Consider the following 23,901-nt stretch of genomic DNA (forward strand, 5'->3'; position numbering starts at 1 on the left):
TCAGAATTAGAAAAAGTCTTTAAAAGATAGTTCAGTTAATTTTCCCTTTTTTTTTTTTTTTTGTAAATGAGGATGTTTTTCAAATAAGTTTGACCCTAAGTTACCTTCATACCCATCATATTTGTAGATCCAATTTTATATACAGGAGAAATGTCAGTTTTAACATTTTTAAAACAAAGAAAAGAGTGCCTCATACCATACTTCCATTATTTTTATCACAGAAGAGTAACTTGCAGACTAATGAAACACTACATATTAGATGACTATCAGAAAAAAGGTCTGGAAATCACAATGCATACAGTTTAACCTTATCCGTAACAGTCTCAAGGATTCCCTCAATGACCGAATGAATGATTTCCTATTAGCCTTTCCCCCTTCTACACTGTATTTGCACAATATACACTAACTTGACCCAGTCAAAGTCGGGTGGTGCTTAACAAACAGTATAAGAATTCATTAGACAATACCTGTAGTGGACATGCTGCGGAGATGGTAAGGGGCTATAGTATATCCCCATGACAAGTACTGAGCAAATTAAGTAATCTTGTCAATCTAGAGGTTTATGTAACTTTCTCTTTTATACATGCAAGGATTTACTCAGTGGTTTAGAAAATGAGCTGCATAAAATTATACTCTAGGCATTCTGGGCACCTACAGTATGTGATGCCTCTTTGCACCACCATGTAGTAATACTGCCATCTCTTCTTGCAGAAACAAATAGAGACATGATTCTGATACCTTCTGGAAATTTCTATGACTGTGAATTAGATGTGCTGTCACACTAGTATCTCAACTATGTTTTGTTCATCCGAAGTGTATGTCATTTGCCAGATGATGATGTAAGAAAGAGAGCAATAACAGATTCTCTTTCTTTTTTTAAAAGTCAAATCTATTTCAAAAGCATTTTATCCATTTCTTCCATACTGCAGTCTAGGCGACCATTAATCAAATCTCAACTTCATTCTTTCCCAATTCCTTACAGCTTTAATAAAAAAAATAGGAAAAGCAATATAATTAACAGAAGTGTCTTGGCTGCTTGTAAGATCTATCCCACGTCTCAGTTCTTCCACTTTACCCCCCCTATTCTCTAAAACATTAGATCTCTAAAACCACTGTCCTTTCTTGCCACCAATAAAGCTGACCTTCCTCAAAAGCATTCAAGGTGCTTTGGCCACCATCAGTGGGCACAAGTGGATGTGGAAATACTTCTGTGTTCATATTCACATAATCTAACAATTGCTATCTGACAAAAAAAAAAAAAGCCATAATGCCTGGTCATTCATAGTGCTCTGTGCCTAACGTTTGCAGAAATAGCATTTATAATGACTGTAGGTGTGCAAGAGGGGGGTGGTCTGTGTGTTTAATGCTATACTGTTACTTTACTGTTCAATTTTGTAGAACTCAAAGACAGTGCAACCAACTGTAAACCAACACAAGAGCAGTCAGAGTATTACAATTCCTGTTTATTAGAAATGTGAACACTTTAAAACAATTATCCTCCTCCCAGAGAAAATCCTTTTATCAAAAATAAGAAGCTAAAAAAAGAGTGGGGTTTCTTCTGTGTTTCAAAGAAATATGTATGAGACAAAGAACTGAATCGGCCTGGTGCATTTACACTTTTACCACCAGGAAAAAAAATACACAAATTTGTTCTGATTAGTATCTACAATCCCCACTTTTCTGGAGAGCCCAGTCCTCACTAGTAAAGGTTATTGGCAGCATATTGATTAAGCAGGTATGGCCAAAAGCCAATCAGGAACCCAAGTAAGTATTTAGAACTTTTCTTCTTGATTGAACAGTAGTGTCCTCCACCTCCACTTGAGCTCAGTTCAGCTTCGTAAGCCTCACTCTGCAGGGCTCTGCTGTTTCTTGTAGTGTAAGAGTCTTGTAAGTGTAAGGCTTGCTCAGTGTGGATTAACTAGCATTTCTAACTCTCTGACACTGAGTTCTGTACAGTAGCTGTACAGCAGCTTTGGAATGAATTTGCCTTCTAAATATTGAATTTCTTATATGGACATTGAGTGAAAAAAAAGTTACTTTCCCATAAAGTTTAAGTGATGCCACTCAATTCCATATTGTTCCCATTGGCCAGAAACACCTTCGTTAAATATTATTACAGAAATTAATATGATAATCTACTTCTTGTAAATTAGCATTTTTAATAACTCTTTACCAGATGGGGCAATTTCAGTTTATGCGAGAAAGAGGACACCTTTGGTGCACAAAATGGAAGTGCAAGATTAACTTCAAAAAACCCAGTGGTGAAAGAGTTGTTCATTTGCAAATAGCAAATTTAGAACTTGAAGCAATACTGGGTGCAAATTTATGCCTTCTTCTATTATCAGTTTCTTTTTAATAAAGGTTAGAATTGTAGGCGATAGTGTTCACTTGCTTCCATAGCTACTGTAGTTCCACATGTAGAACAGTGTGCTAAATTTAAAAATCAATGTATTTCAGAGTTAATGAAAAGGATACAGTGGCAAGTGAACATGAATCATAAATAAGACACAATTTCTCCAAATTCATTTTGGAACAGTCTACGAAACACTTGAATGACAGAAGGCCAAGTAAGTACAGTACCCACATTTCAACGCAAGATGATTAAAAAGCCTCTAGAAACTATTACAAAAAAGCTCAAACTCTGCTCAAGCACATTCATCAGTTTACCTTCCATGCTAATAGTCTGACTAAAGACTATGGCCATGTTGTCTTGTTATCTAGGAAGGCTGGGACCAGTCAAGTAATGAAGCTTGTATTATATAACCACATCCTTTTAAAATTCAGAACAAAGACTCCTGTTCTGCATATCACCAGGTTCTGTTACCTGCATTGCTTTTTGTTTTGTGTTTTTTGGGGGTTTATTTTTCTAAATCATTAGGAAATCTAGACGTATTTGTCACATGGGAGTTACACATCTATATCTTAGTAGTGAACTGAGCAGTGTGTTCTTATTCTTCTCATACAAAATCATTTCTTTCTACAACTAAGAAAAAAACAACTGCAACAATAATAACTTTACCTAATTTTTAAGATGAAACACCATGTACAGTTTTAAAACTGAATGTTAGAACAGTTAATACTTAAGAAGCGCTCAAATTACATAAAACTAGCTATACAGAAAATACTAAATAGAAGAACTAGTTATCTCTGGAAGTTTCTTACCCAAATACTGTTAGACCAGATTGATTATCACACTTGAGATTTGACTGCAAATGACTGAACATCATGATATAATACCACAAGCTATTTGTAAGCATTTCTAGGTTTTATATGTAAAGATTTCTTCTCATATACATGCTAGTCTTCACTGTCTAAATTATTATGACCAAAGTCATTCAATAGAACCCCTTACAACATGTTATTGCATAGCATGGCCTAATCATATGCTATATCAAAATAAGATTTGGTAAAGGCAGTACAGGAAATAAAGGAAATAAGATTACACTAATTCAAACACTGAATAAAGAATGGAATGACTGTCTTAATTCAGGCAATTTGAATTATTAATGAACTGTTTGCATCTGTGGAGATTTACTCTATTAGAAAGACTTCCTCAACCATCTGGATCAGGAAATTGGAACCTCAACTTCTGAAAGGTCAGATGTAACAAGCTGGAAAGGGCTGCCCTTTTCCAGAACTTATTTCTTTGACTCGAACAAAATTACCAGGAAGTACATCCTCACAAGTGGGTAACAAAGTGCCACAGTAAAAAGCGTGGGATACTGAGATAGCAAGCTAAACACATAGTTCCAGAATTATTCTCAAATATCACAAGGAGATGGCATTTCTACCATCAAAATACCATAGCAGCAGAGCAACAGGTGCTATGTCAGTTTTGTATCTGAGTCAGTTTTGTATCTGAGTTTTGTACATGTCTGCCATCATTCATTACTAAACAGTCACAGCAAGAAAAGAAGTCCCACTTTCTCCTGCACCTGGTGCCCTTACCCTTCTGCTCCAAAGAATATTTGTTGTGAAAGTTGATGGGCCATACTAGTTTTAGTCAGCCCATTAAGCACTTTGAGAACAGAGAGAACGCTTTTAACTCATGAACAAATGTTGACTTTTATTTGTCCATTCCTCACACTGGAGAATTCTAAGATTTACAGCATCGTAGATGTAAAATTACTCAGAATATGTAAATCACCTGATTTACATATTAGTAGACCTCTAGGCTTACAATAATAATCTAATTTGTCCTCTGTACTCAGCAAATTCTGCTTAAAGAACAACACTATTAGTCAATGTCTAAATTTGACTGAGACTTCCCATGAGAAAATCGTCATTATTGCCAACATGGCTAAAAGCAACCACCAGTCCTTCACATTTCATATTTTATCCCTTTACTCTTGCTTAATTATGTCTTTTATTAAGTCTTTTATTGATTATTTTTGACGTCTCTGCATGCCATTCTTTTGGTAATTTTCTAGTCTTCTTTACAGTTACTTCCACTTCAACAAATGCCCTTCTTCCTTCTAAAGTTACTCTTCCCTTTTAAACTGAAACCAATATTGAAATCTTACTTTATTTTGGAATTGCAATGAGAGAGACAATTCTCTTCTGCAAAGCCAATAAATATTACAGAGATTCAGGTAAAGAAACAGAGGTCATCTCTTAGGGATTCGAAATGTTGGGTTTGTAGTCTTGATGTTAAGATTTGGACTCATGACCAGAGGCTGTCCCTTCATGATAGTATATCAGATGCTATTAGCAAACACACAGGTAACTGCCATACACACAGAGTGTACTGTAAATAAGACTGAGCAACGATATTTAAAAGAAATCCAGTACCAAGCTTCAGAATTTTACATACAAAAGTTAATATATATCCCCTGCATATATGTCTCACCAGTTGCTCAAACATCCTATGCCTTGTAATCATACAACCCTCAGAAGGGACACATGTAATCAGAAAATGCTGTCATTGATTTAGCCCTACCAGTTGGTAAATATACATCAAACATAGCACAAGAGAGTTCTACTACCATCTGCACTAGAAAAAAATAATCACTTTTTATGATGCTTTAAAGTCAGCTGGCTAATGGTACATGGATAATTTTCCCATCCATATTGTAAAAAACTATTATAGCTACAAGATCCTGCACATTCAAGCATTGCAGCTCCTAAAACTATGTGAACAGAAATCTTGCAAGTAAGACAACCAGAAGATAAAGGGACAGATGGTATTAGCAGTCTAGCATGACTGGGGCTTAGAGTAACCACTTCCCTAATAGAGTTCCCCCACATCTCATCCTATCCCACTGCATCTTTTAAGCATCTATTAAATGACATAGCAATTCTCATTATGCTCTTGGCACATCTTTTCCATCAAATCAAGTATAGTATTCCCAACAGTAATCTAAAGTTATGTTTCCATGCCTGGATTCACCAGCACATTTGTCATACATAATAGATGCCTTAGATTTTCCTGATGAGTGTAAGTCACAAAAGCTAAATAAATTGCATTACATTCGTTTTGTACTTCCAGCTGCATCACTCACTCGACCCTGCCATCCGTTTCTGCTACAACTGAGACATTCTACACTTCAATATTTTCCAGTTACAATAGTCTTAAAACAAACACACAAAATAAGAAAATCCAAACCCAACCAAAAATACATTTTTACCACCAATATGCTTGTATTGCTATCATTCCTATGAGACATTTTTACTATTCCTTCATACATTTCAGTAATGCCTGTTGAAGAGGAAAGCTGCAACAGAAACACAGATTTCTCCTGGAAAAGAACTATGCAGCAAACAATGGCATTTTCAGAGTTTTAAGTATTTACCTTTGCTACGTAAAGCATGAGAAAGGTATGTGGCAAAGCACAGTCATTAAAGCAGTTTCCAGTAATCAGGTAATCAAAGGTTTTACTTTATACTAATGCATCATTCTTGACATTTAGCTGTATGGTTTTGTTCTACCATCATTTGTTCCACAAATACCATCAAGTTCCACAAATCCTAGATGGAATTACTGAGTACCTCATGCACAGTCCATAGTAATCAGAGCTTTACAATTATTATTTCTGAAACAAAATGTGCTCCAATAACTTTAGAAACTTCTTGTAAAGAAAGTGGCATAAGCAAAATGGAATGTACAATGGAGTTCCAAGTTCAACAGTTACCACAAATACTTGTCAGAAACCCTTTACACAGTTCCACACCATGCTCTACAGAAGACTTAGTCTTACAGAGTCACAATTTGAATTGTGTAAATGAATATATGCCATAAAAGTGATAAGACAAAACAACAACTGCTTTTCATTGTGCCTCTGAACTACCTTGTTCTGAAGCAGCCAGCCAGAAAGACAGACATACTCTTCTCCTTACTAGTTTTCATAGGCACTGACTTAATATTTTATCTAATAACACAGAAAAAGTTAACTGTGTAGATGCATCTTAAATCTGCAGGTGTCAGCAGAATACATGAACTCCACAAAGGCTTCCAAAAATTCATTTATTTACAATATTAATACCGCAGCATGTTGAAGTTTAGTCAGTATGAATGCCCCTAAACAATGTTTAATATGCTACAACACATCAGAAGTTTCAGGGCTTTTTTTCTTTTTTTAAAGAATATCCATTTTTCTTTCCTGCATTCAGCAGCCAGCTATGGATATTTCCAGCAATGTGCTCAACACCTTCTTCTCTCAGCAGCAATGCTCAGCACATTGCACTATCTTACTGACTCTGCAAATAATTGCTGTAGTTTTGCAGAGAGATCTTGACTGCAACCAGTTCCTGCGGTACTGGTGGAGGGAGAGGACATGCAACTCTATGAATGCTGACCACATCAGAAGACAGAACCTTCCAAGACCTATCAGGGAACACGTATCCCGGCTTCCCTGGACTGAAGATCTGGCTCCTAAAGAAGTTTGCTATGTTATTCTATTAACATAAACAGGAATCACACAGGTGAATATTCACATCAGGTCCTGCATACATACATTTCTGATTTTAACAACTAATGCCAGCATACCAAAGGTAAGAATAGTTGTCTAGTCAGAGATTAGTGGGAGAAAAATCATATATAAATGATTGTGAATACATAAAAATAATTTGGCTATTCAAATACGGCTTTAAGGAAGAAAAAGTTTCTGCAGTGCTACTAATACAGATTTTTATCTTATAAATACCCCGCTGAAGCAGAGATGGTCAATTTACATGCACAAATCTTTGTGAACTCAAGAACTTTCTTGATAAAAAAAAAAAGCCCTCCCAGCTACCTACTTTTATAAAGATTCCAGAGCTACTTGTACTTGTAAACATTCCAGAACACATTCCATTATCAAATTCTTGAGAAGATTTGAAAAACAAACCAAAACGACATTCCCAACCGTATTAGTTTGATGTTTCCTCACAAAACCACGACTATGCTGTCAGTCCCTGAAAATAATACATTTCTGACTTTAAAGAGCACTGCAGCATAGACAACCTAATGCTCCACAAACTATTTCTAATGCAAAACTTTCAAATTTATACCAGACAACAAGAACTTTGTGTATTTCCCAATAAAAATATTGCTTTCTAATTTTAAAGACCTATTTGGAAATCATTATGCAGCAACCTTTTCTTCTCAGTGGGATTCAGCAACAGATTAGCAGCAGTTAAAAACCTGAGATTTGTACCCTGTGGCTAAGCAAAGGAGAAAGCCATGCTGGTTGCTAATATTTTGGTCAAATCTGACTTTAAAGAAAATCAGATGCTTGGGACTACTGACTGTGATTTAACTATTCTACATGGGACAAGTTCAACCTTTGCCATAATAGGACCAATTTTTGATGACAAGTTCTAGAACCATTCTAAGACCTTCTGCAGAGGAACAGCTGGACATACAGAAGTCATGCTGCTAATCACTGCAGCCGTTTGTGAACCTCGTTCACATACAAGTGAATCTGATTTCCTGCTGACTTCTCCAGCAATTACATTTGTCTTTATACAAGCAACACCTGCAAGTAAAATTTTACAGTCTGACTGTGAGTATGGCTGAGTTGATTGTTTTAACTTGAGCTCACAATGTCTGTGAATTCTTGTGAGATTAAAAAAAACCCTATATACACAAACATTATGGTTTCCAAACACAAAAAATCCTTAAAAATTGTGAGCCGATAGTGAAGATCGCTGGAAAACTTCAACAGAAAAAGAAAGCAACCTAGTAGTAATCTCCCCAAACAATATAAAAAAATAAACAAGCTAAGTGGATTATGTTGTTTACAAAAATATGTAGAAATGGTTTTCATTTTTCTCTGTATGTTCAGGAAACGAGCTTCAAATTTCTGTCCCTTTCATGTCAGTAAAGCATGCAGTAGTAGCAATGTTATTGTAGTCCTAAAAACATTATCAAAGCCCTTCATATTATGAAGGATGTATTTCCTTTCCAGGGTTTATTTCAGAAGGGATCAGACTTATCCGGAGACTGATCCCCATTATGCAACCTCTTCTCTCTGGGCAAACAGCCTCTAGGCAACCTCTAAGCACCCTATTCAGTGTAAGGTGTGCCTCTAGTCCAATTCTCTCTTTTCCTTGTGCCTGGTTGGGTACAGCTGCTGGGCCTCCACACTGATGTAAGATCAATTTTTGGCTTCAAAGTTTGCGATTTGGACGATTCTGATCCCCTTCCCTTGGAAAGCCCCTATTCAAACTATGAAGTCTTAGAGACACACCCTGTCTTTCGTACATCCATATAAAAGTTATCAGAAATGATTCTGGCCCAGTAGCAGCTAGAAATTATGGGAAAAAAAAGATGGGGGGAGGGGGCTGGGGGTGAGAAGAAAAAGAAGAAAAACAAGAAAAAACAAAAGTGCCACCTGATACAGAATGAAGCAAACTGTAAGAGAAATAAAATGCAAAACCTGTAAGAGAAATTAAATGCAAAAAGATAATTAGACATTTGTAAAAAGACAGCATTTCTAAAAGAAAGCAAACACACATAACCTTTCCCCCAAAAAACCCACCACACTATAGGATTCAAAAGACAGTGCACTAAAAAAAGCACAAAGAAAGTGATGCAAGAAAGATGAGAGAATTCTCCACGTAAGTGACAGGAGAGCTAAAACATGCAGTGTAAAGCCTGTGGGAAAGAGCAGATCTGTTCCCCCCTCCCCACTTCAAGTCTTGCAATTAGTCAGACAGAAAGAACTGCTTGGTTACATCCCTAGATTAATGTTTAGATTCTGGTTCTGCCTGTGGCTCTTGCTCACAGCCCTCTGTGAGATGTTGACATGTAATTTTTCCCCTCTCCATCCCCTGTGCCTTGCCACATGATCTTGCCAACCTAAATGGACGAGACAGATTTTTTTTGGAGCAGACACTGCCTTCTTGCAGTTTTGTACAATACTGGTCAAAATTACTAGTCTCTAAAAGATCTAACTACTAATAAAGTGTCCAGAAGCAAGATTTTGGCATGGTTCAGTATTGCAGTAGACACACATTGATCTCACCTTTATCATGATTACACAGTCATCTGAAAATACATTTGGGTTTAGGTTTTAAAAGAAGTCTAAAACAGGCAAGTATGAAATTATTTTCTCAGGTCAGTGTAAGTTCTAAAATACTGAAATATTTCCTCAAAAGTGGGAAATTTTCAACTGTCTGCCCCCTCCATCTTAATTTTGGTTCCAGGACTTCTCCAGAAAATAACTGAAAAAATGCATTTTTAATGAGACTCCTAAATATTTAATTTTGAAAATATAGAAGTGTGAAGTTACATTCATTTTGGTTCAAAATAGTTTTTTCCTAAAGTGGGAAATTAATGGAAAACAATCCTATTTGGCAAATGATTTTGTTTTCAGTTAATCCATATTTTGACATACATGGGTCATAGAAAAAATCATCAGGAAGGTCTATTTCCTTTGTCTACAATATTCTTCAGTAGGAACTGATGATGATTAAGAGCATTTGCATAATCAGATTTTTAATTTACATAGAGGTTTCAGCCTCTCAGGGGAAAAAAAAAAAAAAGGATTATTTGCCTGGAATACAGAAGGGATACAAAGGCCCTAATGCTGCTTATCCTGTGGTACTTGCCTCGATGTGGTAGAAGGGGAAGGTCACTGGAAAAAAGTCCTGCTGGATTTTTAAATGCACAATAGAATTCAGTGCAGAAGAAACATGCAGGGCCAATAACCTGGAGGTCAATGGACTAAAACCATTCTCTGCTATTATTTAGCACCCTACCATGGCACCAGGCCTAAAGCCTGGCTTTTGGGTATAACTGGGGCACCAGCTGAGGTCCCACCTTCCCTCAAACCAACAGAATTATATGATCATTTGCAACATTTCTAAATATGGAAGTACAGCATGGCAGACTCTGGAGGTTTGCGTTTTTGCGATGTATTAAGGAGAGAACATCCTGTCCTCTTTCAAAGCACAGAGTCCTGAGTAGGAAGAACATCAGAGGAAACTACAGAGTTCATATTACAACATTCAGCTGAACCTAACTTCTGTGAAGGTACAACTCAGTGCTGCAGCTGAAAAGACAGTCTCCTCTCCATGTATTGCATTCCTGCCATCTACTTTGTGCTGGCCCTAACGGCCAGTCAGGTCAGTGCAGAAGGAAAGCAAGCCTGCACAGACAGCAACAGTGTGACATTAGATTTGCTGAAGTGTATCATGAAACCACCCTCAGGCATAACCAAACAGTACTCCCAGCTAAGCATGGTATATTGATATACAGCTCATTCTCAAAGTCATTCAATCCACACTTTCCCCACATCCTCTCTATTAATTTGACTCCAACACTTGGGGCCAAAATGAGGACCTGGATTTAGGGAGAAATGGTAACTGCTACTTTTCTCAACTGTGCAAAGGCTGGGAAGACACAGCTATGAAGTACCTGGTCATCATCAGCCAGGGAAGAGTCAAGTATTTGGACCAACAGACCTAATTTAGATTTATACTTCACCTATACAATTAGCCATACAATTCCATTTTTATACTATATGGATATTAATGACATTGTTACAACTGTAAACACACAGTTTTCTTTATTGCATACAAGTTCCCTGCATATTAAATTTACCTTACTAAGCAATAATAAATTTTATTTATTCAACGCCATATGTGCTATGCAGTTGTCTTATTATTTGGTGTTATTACAGCTGCCAACCACTTGGACTAGTAGTACACAGTTATCACATCATCATTTGAATGGATGAGAACTCAGTCTTACTGTACACGTGTCAAACTACTACTATAAAACAATAATTGTAGCATACTAATGAGACACATTACTACTGGCTGTTCTCAGAATTTGATTATTCACAGTCACTTACCTTCATTTAGGTTGAGCATCAGGACTGCTCAGCACCAACTCTGTTCAGAAGACACTGTACCTGCCTGAATTAAGTAACCTTTTTACTTTGTATAACTCACTTAAGAATTATTCAGTTAAAAAAGCTGAGCACATTTTCAGATTAATGAAGGTATTGTCCCCCAAAGAGGTTTCACCACACATTAGAATGTCAAAGTCCTTAGTGGCCTCTACCATACTCATAGGATCATGGGAAATTCAGCTTGGAAGGGACCTCAGGAGGCCTGTAGTCCAAACTCTGGCTCAATGTAGGGTCAGCTATGAGATCACACCAGGCTATTCAGGGTTTTAACAAGTCCCAAGTCCTTTCATTTATTTAGCCCATGCCTACAAACACTCTTTGAGCTACCACAGTAAAAGCAAACCTCAGTACCAGGAGCATAGCACAGAGAAATCTGAGCTGGATCCACATGATCCAGGTTGATTCAGAAAACCCTTTGTGGGCCAAGCTGATTAGTTTCAGCACAGTTCACAATGAAATTACTACAGTATTTCTGGTCCCCAAGCTAGGAAGCATGCATAGAACTTGGGCATTTGCTCCTCTTCCTTTAAACTATTAGCTAGGGCCATCAAGAAAAGTGCTGAACCATTTTTTTCAAATTTATGAATAAAACAAAAGTACAATTTCTTCAGGAAAAAATACCCAGTTAATTCAGCCTGTTTCCTAGGCCTGGTTCTTCACGCACTGTTACACGAAAAGACCATGAAACAGAGCAAAAAAAAGCATGCCTAAACAAGATGCAAGATCAGTGCTTGATGTTTCAAGGTTTCTTTCAGTCCTCTCTTGTTTCTGCATAAGTAAGACTATTGTTTATTAACCAGAAATTAGATTTATGTAACTCAAAATTACTGAGGAATAAGAAAACATCATTTTCATCAAATAAAACTTAATACAAGAGTCATAATCTAATATTTGAAACATTTTTAGAACAGTCTGTGTGTAAAACATCTAAGAATATAACTTTTTTCTCCCTACATGTTGAAAAAAATTAGATTTCTTAAAATAGATGCAGAAGTAAATTTTGATGTGTATAGTACACAAATAATAATGATGCTGATAGAGAATCAGTAGCACATACAGGATTTTGCTAGTAGGGAAGAAATTCAAAGGCTGAAATTGCAGAAGAGGGAGAGGGGATGAATCTTCGAGTTTCTTGCTGCTGTTCACAAGATTAAAATTTAAGCAATCCAGAGTAAGAATGAGCAAACTTTATGTTCAAATATTTCTGGCTGTTCAAATTTAGTCTCCTGTTAAAGCTCTATTAAGAACCTTTCAGAGGCAAACAATGGGCTTTTCAAAAATAAGACAGCAAATCTCTGATAAAAAGAGCCAACTTCGAGTCAAACAAATGAAGATTATTAAACATTTTTTTAATAACTGAAAGCAGGAAAGAATTTTTTCTCCTTAAAATGTAGGATTTCACACATAGCTATCAGTCAATAAATATCAATAGATTTAAGGGAAAGCACTGATTAGTTTTCTATTTTAAACTGGTTCATATGTTTCTGAAATAATCCAACTGTGTATTACATAGTTAAAATAACAAAGTGCCTTTGCATATAATTTTTTTAGGCGACTGCCAATTTAAGAAGTGATTAAATTTCACGTAGGTAGAAAAGAGTTATAAAAGTTACATAATGAAAACACCTTCACGATATAGGTAAAGTCCTTCCTGCTTGTACGAAGTCTGAACAACAAACTTCCACCTAACTTTGTAAAATAAGAGAATCCACCAATCCTGAACCATGGGCTTAGAAACTACAGCTAAGGAATTGCTTTAGTGCAGCTACTACTTCAGCCTACTGGCTGGAAAACTACCAAGCCTCTGAACCTTCTCTGCAGCATTTTAAAACCAGAGGCAGAAGAGAAAAAAAAATAGCAAAGAAATAGAGCGTCAGCCACCTAACAGGGACTGAGCACACTCTTTAATTACAATTTCTGATTAATTTTTAGTCTAAACATCTACACGCATCCTGTCACTACAAGCTAAAAAGTTATTACCAGAAGTTATTAGCCACAATCTTTTTTTCTCATTGAAGGGAGCAGCAAACAACTTCCATCAGTGTTAACGAACGCAAGAACAACATCTGCTGCTATTGTTGTTACATCCCTTCGGTGCTTAGTTTTTGGCCTGCTCCTTAGAAGAAACCATTGAAGAAAATTGTGCAGTTTCTGCTCAAGTTTACTACCGCACTGGCTTCTAACCATTTACCAACCAGACAAATACAAGTTAGATATTCGAGGCCTAAGAACAGCTTTCCCTTGTTGTGACCCATTTGCTAGCTGCAATCTATGAAAACAGAATGCAGTCCATGAAAGAATCACAAAACTTGATTAAAAACCAACACTTTCCCTGCAACAAGCACATTCATAAACATGATAAAATGGGAGGGAGGAATGAAGATATAACAAATATTGAAGCATTAGTCCCATTTCTTAGTAAAGAAAAGCCTTTGTGATTAGATTGCAAAACAGCACATATGGATTTTTCTTTCAATAAAGTAACATGACTCATGGCTTTTTTTTTTTTTTTTTACTTTTCTGTAATAAGTAAGATCTCTTTAGATTAAAAAAGGTGCAGAAACACTACAATAAAGAATGTACAGCATGTACTGTATGATCCCTCATACAAACAAAGCAAGAAACAGAAGAAATTTCAGCCTGAGAAACCAAACTTCTGACATTTCCCAGGTCCTTCAGCAGGATATATGCCAGACAATAATATTAAGGTTTGTATACTCTAGGAGAAATTGTTCCACCCCAACAGAGACCTTCAAGTAAGACTGTATATTATACACATGAAGCTAAGTAGTGGAAGATGTACTATATTTTCCATGAACAAAACCTTAAATATCTTCTTTACTTGCAACTTCAAATGTAGTTTTCTATATGCAATTCATTTTGGACTGTAGATCTTTTTTCCTCTCCTTACAAACAATAATACCAAAGTCACTTCCCTTAGCATACAGAAACGTCCTAAATTTCCTCACTCAGTCTCTGTATTCTAATATACTTCAAAAATTCATGCAAAGAAAACCATGTCTAGAATACAAATCATGGAATTAAATACTTTTTTTTTCACAATTACCTAACTGCACTCTCCCAGGTCTAAGTCTACCAGCTGAAACTGGCATATAACTAGAAAGGAAGAGACTGAAAGGAGTCTGGAATTACAGATTCAATCCTCTCCCAGAAGCATTTGCTGATGCAACTCACAAAAGGGGTGAGACTGACTTGCAAGCACTGGGCAGAAGCAGCACCATCTCTGTAATGGAGGCATTCCTGTCCCTACCATTACATTTTGTTATCATAATTTGTGGATCTTTTATGAGGCCATGCCCCTCCCACAATAAAGCAATGAAAGCATATCAGTTAAGGTATCAACTGAATATACAATTAAGAGGCATGGGAAAGTGGTCCCCTTATATTCCTTAAGTTAATTCCCTTCAGTTTAGAGAGACCAAGTTATGCACCAGGTTGCATAATATATGCACAACATTATATATATGCACTCCTTACATTGTTCAGACTCCAATTTATACAAGTTGATTCAGAGGGACTGTATGGAAATCAAGTCTACCACATGCAGTTACTACTGTGCTATGCCTAAAAGATTTGAAGTGCGTTAAACTTATATAAAATGGTCAAAACCACTCAACTCAACCCACAAACAAAAAGCAGCACAGATTTTCTGGAAGATGACAGTAATCATGCAAAATTTTTGCAGTTTACTTGTAGAAAAGGGAAGTAAAGAAGCAGCTCTCTAGGTAACTAGCACTCTTACAGTTTCTATGGATGCAATTAGTATCTCAAGGCAGCTACAACATTTGCTCAATCCAAAAAAAGCCTGTAACATCTTAAAATATAACACACTAACTTTTACATTCAGTATTTTATCCTCCTGAAAAAGCTATATTAACACAAACTGGGACTGGAGTCTAAATTAACAGACACAAATTTTGGAAGATAGCTGCAATAAAAGAGGTATATTTTTGCTAAGTAACTCACTGAACTATAGTAAAAAAACTTTACAGCACTGAAAAGAGGACTTTTGACTTCACAGTAGACTTTGGAAGAAGTCACCTCTTGCTATCTAGCTTACTAGTGTTGATGAAAGCCTACAACACAGTATAAAATCTTTTCAAGGTCACACATTTCAAACCCATGAAAAGCAATCTGGTTAAACTCAATTATCTGTTTACTACCATCTTAGTTCCAAACAACTCAAATTTTATATCTGAAAGCTTTAACTTAGTCCTTTAAAAGTATTTAAAGGAAAAGAAATACACCTCCAATTCCTGAGTGAATTGCTAATGTTGAGAGTCAGTGATTTTTTAAAATTAACTCCAAACTTGATTATTCATACCCTAATAGTTGAACTACAGCAGGAGAATGAAAAACGGACACTACCAGATCCACACAATATGTAGACTAGATTTCAATGAAATCAGAAATACCATAAAAATCAAACTGAAGGCTTTAGAAATCTCATGTACCACAGGCCAGTAACAGGAATGAAATGGTGTTGCAGTCTTTTAAACCAGACAGAACACAAAAACTCCCTTCTCTACAGCTTGGTTGTCTGCAAATAGCTCTTAACATTTCAGCCAAGGAAAATATTCTTGCAAACACATCCAGTGCTACAAAGATACAAAAAGCAACGTAAAACAAAAATACAAACTTAAGGAACTATTGCAGTAAAGCACTTCTTTCTTTACAAAGAATCATGCTGGAAGTCAGGAGCTACAGAGTTTAAGCATCTGAGCATCAGACGCATTCTTTTAGTGATGTAAGGGATTGAAAAATTTTTTTCCTGTTTTCTACTTCCCAGTTAACTTTACTAGAAACACGCAGGACAGGCTGATGTTACTTCCAAAATGTTCTTTGTGCAAGATATTAGTCAACATTGCTCCATATCAAATACCCTCAAGGTATCTTGAAGACAAAAAAACCCCCAAAATATTATGGCTAATGCGAGCAATCACCTTTCTAACTGAAACAGCTCAAACCTCAAACAGCATGTAGATAACTTAGAAAAAAAATTAATAACCAAAAGTCTTTCCCATAGAAGATAAAACCGTGAAGAGAGCTTCACAAGAAGAACACAGAAGACGTCTGTATGTGTCCAGCAGTGCCTGTAAAATAATATTCTATTAAAGAAAATTTCTTTTCCATTGTGCTGCCTGGCATTGTGCCTAATTACTGTGGTAAAAAAGAAAAATGGATGAAAAATGATCCTGCACAGCTTTAACTCTCTGTAAGCTCTAACTTGAAAATTATATTTGGTCTCAACAAATGGTAATTTCTCTGCTAAAAAATACCTAGGATTGCTGAAACCTTAACAAGGTATATTTTAAGTAATATTTTAATATATTTTATTATAGCAAGACAGTAATTACATTTTATTAATAAGAAAGCAGCAAATCCAAAAGTTATGCTTTTTATAGACCTTTTCCCCTAAACATCTCCAGTCATTTTATAATAATTACCTCAAAGTCTCTGCCCAAATAAAATTCGAGTGGAAATTCCTTCATACCCAGCTCCCACAGTGTTTGGTTCTGACTCCAGAAAACTGATTTAATGGTAAGACACTAACCAACTGGAGCTGGTTTAATTTTCAACTCTGTGTTTTGTGGTTTTTTGTTTTTATTTAATCAAAAGAGAGACTCTCAAAAGTCTGTAACGCCTCTATACTGCACTACTTCTTCTTGGCCTGAACACGTTGCTATGTCCATTCAAAAGATTATCTACTGGTTTGAGCACCAGTCAGTTCTGTAACATTAAGCCTATTTAACAGATGGTTCAAACTAGGCTCCCAAGTGTTTTACCCATCATCACAGAGCAAAGCAGTGAATGGAAGAAAATGATGCTATAAATCCTGCAAGTATATCCACAGAATTTAACACACCTTTGCAGTTCTCAGTTAAGTTTAACAGCAGGTGGATGACCAAGTAAGCAAGTCTCTGAACTGAAAGAGGTAACTTTGACAACAATCTAGCAACTCTGACATCAAACTCTGTTTTTCCTTAAAGTGAGAGAATAGTTAACAAAAGCTACATACATTTCAATGAGAACTTCTGATATGAACTTGAGATATAATTAACAAATTGACAGCTTTACTTAAAAGGAATTCACCTTGAAGGTTGTTGCAGGATATCAAGTTGTACTTCTCTCTTCCATTGCTGGGGAAGAATGATGCATAACAGCAGTTCCAAAATTATGCTTGTTCTGTATCCTGTCAGCATTCTATTTTATTAATTCTGTCAATGAGAAACAGACACTATGTTTGGTTTTTTCCTGACAACAGTTCAATGGGGGAAGGCAACAAGCTTGAAGACAGCTCAAGAATGTTCAACTGCTTTACAAAATGGGACACTACAGGGCTCACCCTGACTGCAAAGTAGCAGATGGACAAAATACGTACCAATTCCAGTTAAGTTTAGGACTGTTCCCTGAATTAGATTCCTATTACACTGCACATTGACAATACTTTATGGGAAGAGGTCAGTACCTTTATTGAACAAATGACAAACAGACATTAGGAGTATTACTGCCACTATGCCCACCTCCTTAAAGGTTAGCTACAAAATCAGCAAGGTACCCACTGAGTTATCCAATAGACGTAGATTCTGTTTTCTAGCATGAAAATGTCTACAGAAGGTAGTCTTCTAGTAAAGCAAGGCAAAAGGAAAGAATGTAAAAAAAAAAAAAAAAAAAAAAAAAAGCACTGTTAGAAAAGCAAAAGGCTTTTTTCTGCCAAAAGTTAATCATTGTTTTCTCTTTGGATTGGTAAATATTAGCTATGAATATTAAAGGCCTTTCATGACAATGTTTAACATTTTATTAATGGTTCAATTTGATGCAAAAACATCATGCCGTATTTTCTTTTCTTTACTTGCATTGACCTACGTATTGAGTATTTTTAGCTAGTAAAGCATTTTAAAGCTTTACTTTTTTATTTCTTCTTCTGTACCAACCTTTCCAAGGGCTTCAAACAGCTTCCTGAAGTCATAAAAAACTTAAGATTTGCCTTCAACCTGACTGCAACATGCTCACATTACCAAGTACCATTCATAATGAATCCACAACCAGGTGGATTTCTCCTTACTCCCAGGTTTCAGGAGCATGGCTTTTCCCCCATTGTTAGCTGCTAGCTATAATAGGTTTACATGGATTAGCTGCTTTAGTGTTGTGTCCCTGATAAGCTGTGATGCTAGGTAGCTAATCATCTTCTCCCTCCTTTTTATCACCTTTCTTCAATACAAGTTGTTCTTGTCTTTTTTCAACTGCCCCACTCCCTGCCCTTACAGGGCTATTGATCTTTTAACATTTCAGGAGACAGCTGCAGAATGTGTAGCAGGCTATTAGTTGTCTTCATCTTAAGAAATTGACGATTCTGTTACTGTCTAAATCAAACATAATCAGATATATAATTCTATCTTGTAGCTTTAAGTAACCATTATCCCATTGTAAAGGCTACACAGTTAAATCAGTGGCTCTGTTTCTGAGTCACACCAAGAACTGGTGTTGGATTAGAAGTAGATAAGACAACAGAATGACTCTGGTCACTGTGGGTAGATTTTCTTACCTTACTCTTTCCCAATTTTCAGACCAAACCTGCTTTTACTCTAATCAGTTTGAGGGAATGAACAGATGACAATACAACCTTCCCACCATTCTTAACTGAAAATTACTAAGGAAAACAGTATTGACTTGTGGAATAATCATCTTCTATACTAGACCATGCTCGTGAATCCGCACCTTTCTCAAAATTTTGGAAAGGGCAAGAGCAGGATAGAAAACAGAATCAAGCAGACCTAGTGCTACTCTTCCTATCTTGCAAGGCATTTCTCAGGAGCAGAATACAAAGAACCAACCAAAGAACTATTATGAACCATAGTGAAAGAACCATAGTATAAGCTACATACATTTCACTGCAGAGATAAAAATGTTCTGTATGGCTGTAGAGTTAAGTATCATCTAGGAGATAACGAGCACTCTCTGTTCTTGCTGAATATCATTCTGTACAAAATAGCAATGGAAAGGATTTTCCTCATTAACGAACCATGATGGGGGGAAGAATGAAACTTAAGACAGCTAATTTTTCCAGGATGATAATGTTCTTCATTTTTAGGTCATTTGAGTTTCATATTAATTATAGAAAGATGGAGGCTTTACAATCTCCCTGCTCCCTCTCTCATTACATATGTAATTGTAAAAGCTACCTTGCCGTAATAAAACATTAATCTCTGTACTTCTTATTATGGGATCACAGACTCGTAGTGATGGATGACCATGTGTCAGAGCACATTTCCACAGTACACTAATATCACTGAGTCATCATTTGGAATGTGAAAGCACAAGTCCAGAATCTTGGCTAGACTACACCTTTTTGTTTGTTTGTTTTAAACCTACTTGCTAAAGTAGCTTCTGAGTCAAATCATATACAGAGATTCCTGACATGTTATTTAGGTACGCTCATACCTCATTGAATAATTCTGCATATGTACAAATAAACAGAACTTTAACTATCTTCTGAAACTTGCCTTCCTTGCAGCATTAAAGGCAGAATTCATTATACCCAGGAACAGTAGTACAGGACATGGGCATGAATGTCATACATCTTTAAGCAAAAAAGAGTGGAGAAATACTCATTCATTGCAGTTGATATGACAGTTCTTGCTCTGTAATGCAGTAATGACAGAAAGTAGAACACTTGTTAACTTATCTGAAGGTATATCGATGCAGTTTAGTTCATCTGCAGACCTGCAGAAAAAAAAATTTGGGCACATACCTTCATTCAGCTGATATTCAAATATAATTCCTAATGTGGCTTTTTACTCTTTTTTTTGTGTTGTGTGGCCCAGGACAGCCTCAATCTACAAATACATCTGAAAGATACATTTACCTATTTACAATAGATATTTACAGCTGCTTCTAGATGTAAAAAAAAAAAAAACAAAACAAAACAAACAAAAAACTAGACTGAAAAAGTGTGTCAGTCAGCAGCTTTCGCTAAGAAGAAGTAAGTAAAAAGAAGCAAACACTTAATTTGCAACTTCTCAGAAGCCTGAACTGGAAACTATAGAAAAGTCTAAGCTCAGAATGACTGCATTCTCTTAACCCAAGATTCCTAAATCTTTAATTAAGAACAATCCTCATGCAGAAAGTTAAGTACAGTTCTTTCAAATATCCTACCTCTCAAAGCTCATTGCCCTGGTCATGGAAATTACAGTGTGCAGGTCAGCCAACTTAAAAGTCTTAAAATAAGAACTCATTTTAAATTTTGGAGAAAGACAAAAGAAACACTGGTTCCTTGATCCTTTTATCTGAAGGAAAACTGGGACCTAGCTCTAGTGCTACTGACAACAATTTTTATAAGATGAATACACATAAATATCCAAGTAAGAATAGTACAATATAACCAATGCACTGGCATATATATACACACACAGGTACACATATTCTCCGCAAGTTCTATGCAACTTACATAAACAGGTCATCTGGAAGCAGGGGAGGGGGGACACAAAACAAAAAACCTCAAAAATTTAATCTATGTTATGTATCTAATTGCATATGCATAATCCATATAAGTATACATAAATCAGTCTCTTGCACACACTACTTATACAGAATGTGTAAATCTCCCACACCTCTGAGAAAACAAATTGCAAAACCATACCATCTTACTTGTTGATTCTTACAAAAAGGAAGTTTTACAGTGGGAAACCCCAGTCTTTGGATCAAAACAGTCAAAATCAGCATCATATTGGTATCCATGGGATGGTGTCACTTTGCCAATCTATGTACTTCTCTAACTCGAATTATACATGTATACCCTTTGCAGAATATTTTCCCTTCATCCTATCCAACACAGAATCTTGAGTTTCACTTACCCTTCACTGTGTGCTCTTTTGTAGGGCCACACTAATGTTAGTTAAATAAAATTAAAAAGTCTTTGAAGTTCTAACTAAGCATTTAACCTTTTCAGTGCTTATCCAAACTGAGTTATATATGAAGTTATTTTATTTTCTCAATAATTATTAAGCAGAAAATACAGAGCAGTAAGTATTCCTTTTTAGAGAAAGATCTTAACATCATGTAAACTGAAAAATAATAGTATGAAATTCACATCTTCAGGTTTCACTATCACTGGACATTATTCACATAACAAACACCTACTTTTGGAGGAGTGACTGTAACAAATAAAGGGCGCCCATGGTCATTTATCTTCTGCAAAAGCAAATGTGCTTTGTTGGTGGCCAACAGCCATCTGAGAGACCTATGTAGTACTTTTGGATTAAGGCTAAAGAAATCCATGGTTAAGATATTTACTGTAGATACACAATCAGAACACAGGAATAGCAAACTGATTATTTCTTACCATCATTCCACAAAATTTCAGTATTCATAATCTTATAGGTATCAGTCTTTGAGTATTCAAAAAACACTGATTTCTTTAGTATTTTATACTTCCTATCACACTTCACCTGAGTAAACAAGAGTAACTAACTGTTTGGAAACTGCAGCTTTTCTTGTTATTTGTATCAGAAACTGTATGTCTGCTTCTGTTTTTAAGTAACACTACAATGCTCTCTTTCCCTAGGCATGTTTCTTCATAATTCCTTTTAGGTCTCATTTGCTTTAATTAATTGTTGCCTTTAGCAAAAGCATTACAATTAACAATACAACACATCAACATCCACCGGACACCAAGAAGAAGGGGTAGATACAGACAGTCAATAACCAAATGCTCCACTTTTAAAATGAAAGGTTATGTTAGGCACTTCATAGAACAAGCATGTCTTGCTGTTGCAACAACTCTTTGTGAAGAGGCGAGTCATTTAGCTGTGCTGTACGTTAGTAACTGCAATCTGTTATAAGTGATTAGTTTTTGGACAAAACCTATTCAAAACAAATCTGTTCTATGTTTAAGCATGCTCAGGATAGACATACGTAGTTTAAATATCACCTGAAGTGATAAAAGACACAGCCAAATGTGTTGTGCTCTTCCCCTAAAAATATATCCAAGAAGTTTTACGGGCATAACAGGGCAGACTGCTCTGATCTCTGTAAAGCAGCTATTTTCGTTCAGATTTATAAAGCTCAAATGAACTGCACACTGAAGTGCTTATGTCTTTCCACTAACAATAAAGGTTGTGCAGATGATTAGCTCAGATGCTGTAGAGACAATATGTTTACACTGTAGTTGCACAAAGCTAGACAAGCTGAATACTCTTCACAGAAGTGTAACCTGTGTGTTTTTCTTGGCCTTTGAAACTACTTCGAAATATTCTGTTTTGAACTTTCTGCCAGAACACCTGTTTCTTTATCCTTGTTCTCTTCAAGATACTAGCAGAAAAGGTCCCTTGTACTAATAAATCCATGCCAGTTTTAAAACTTTAACCGTAATTAAACCGTAGAAAAACACTATCATGAACAAACACCTGAGTATTTAAAGAATGGTTTTATGTTTACAGAAAGTACTGGTAGTTAAGAATATTCAAAGTTGACAGTTTTTGTATAAAGGGACAGCACAAGGCCTCATACCACTCAAACATTTAAAAAAAAAAAGCTAAACAATGCATATGCTTTCTAACTATCTTCTATAAATTGGTACATTTTCCACAGATAATTCTTCAGCATTTCTAAAGGCAGGAGGGAACAAGATTTCAAAATGTCACACAGAGAAAACAAGCAGTAAAATCAGGGAAAGAATCCAGATCTCCTTCGTACATTCAGTCCATTCAGCCTCTTCAGCTTTTTCAGGAACCACAGTTTAATACAAAGACAGTCTAAATTATGCGAATTTCACCCCCCCAAAACTTAACTAAAATTAAATTTCACCATTTGTTTACACCAAGGACTAAGGATGAAGGTTTCATACAGAAATGAGAGAAAAAAAGCTGAAATTATTAAAGTTACTTTGCCTCTGTCTGAAAAACAACAGATTTTTTCAGAAGTCAGACTTACAGCAAAGGAAAATGAAGAATTGTGAAGCAAAGAGTAGAGCAGAATTAATTTCTGAAACCAGCAAAATCTGCCAGCTACAAGAGATGTCACCATTAAAGTGAAAAAAAGTATAATATATCTTAGGTAAAAGTACTCCTCTGGTGATTTGACACTTGAAAATACTTGAATTTCTGATTCTAAAACAGTACACTGAAGACATTAGAACCAATAAGGACAGTTTTAATGTTAACTCATTTTTTTTCTTTTTCAATGTCCAGCAGTAAAGAATAAAGGATACAATGGTACCTATCAGTGGACAAAAATCGAGGAACAAGAAATACTGGTAATGTTTGAGACAAAGCCACAACTAATCTCCTAATACTCAGGGGAAATCTCTACTACAAACTAAACATATGTCTTATTTTCCCATGCATTTTCTTCCCCCTCTCTAAAGTGTTTGCTATTCTCTCTCAATTTTTCTGATAAAAACATGAAAGATTCATCATATAAAGGGTAGCTCCCAGTTACACTGGAGAGCCACAGACATTTCAAAGAACACCTAAACCTTAGAGACCACAAATACAGTCTAGCAACAAAAACACTTTTACAAGTATTTATGACCTTTAATCTT

At 35.9% G+C, this 23,901-nt stretch overlaps 1 protein-coding gene across 5 annotated transcripts in view; it reads right to left on the reverse strand.

Moving 5' to 3' along the window:
• The window catches only part of SMPD3 (sphingomyelin phosphodiesterase 3), a 123,801-nt gene that overhangs the window by 76,043 nt on the left and 23,857 nt on the right, over positions 1 to 23,901 (reverse strand). Inside the window, exon 2 of one of the 5 annotated variants that reach the window (XM_049805288.1) lies at positions 17,454 to 17,578. The exons of the other annotated variants lie outside the window; for them this stretch is intronic. The gene's annotated coding sequence lies outside the window, so the exon portion shown is untranslated. The remainder of the gene's footprint in view (positions 1 to 17,453; positions 17,579 to 23,901) is intronic. 5 annotated transcript variants of the gene reach the window in all.

Source organism: Accipiter gentilis, chromosome 7, assembly GCF_929443795.1.
Source record: "Accipiter gentilis chromosome 7, bAccGen1.1, whole genome shotgun sequence".
Taxonomy (NCBI): Eukaryota; Metazoa; Chordata; class Aves; order Accipitriformes; family Accipitridae; genus Astur; species Astur gentilis.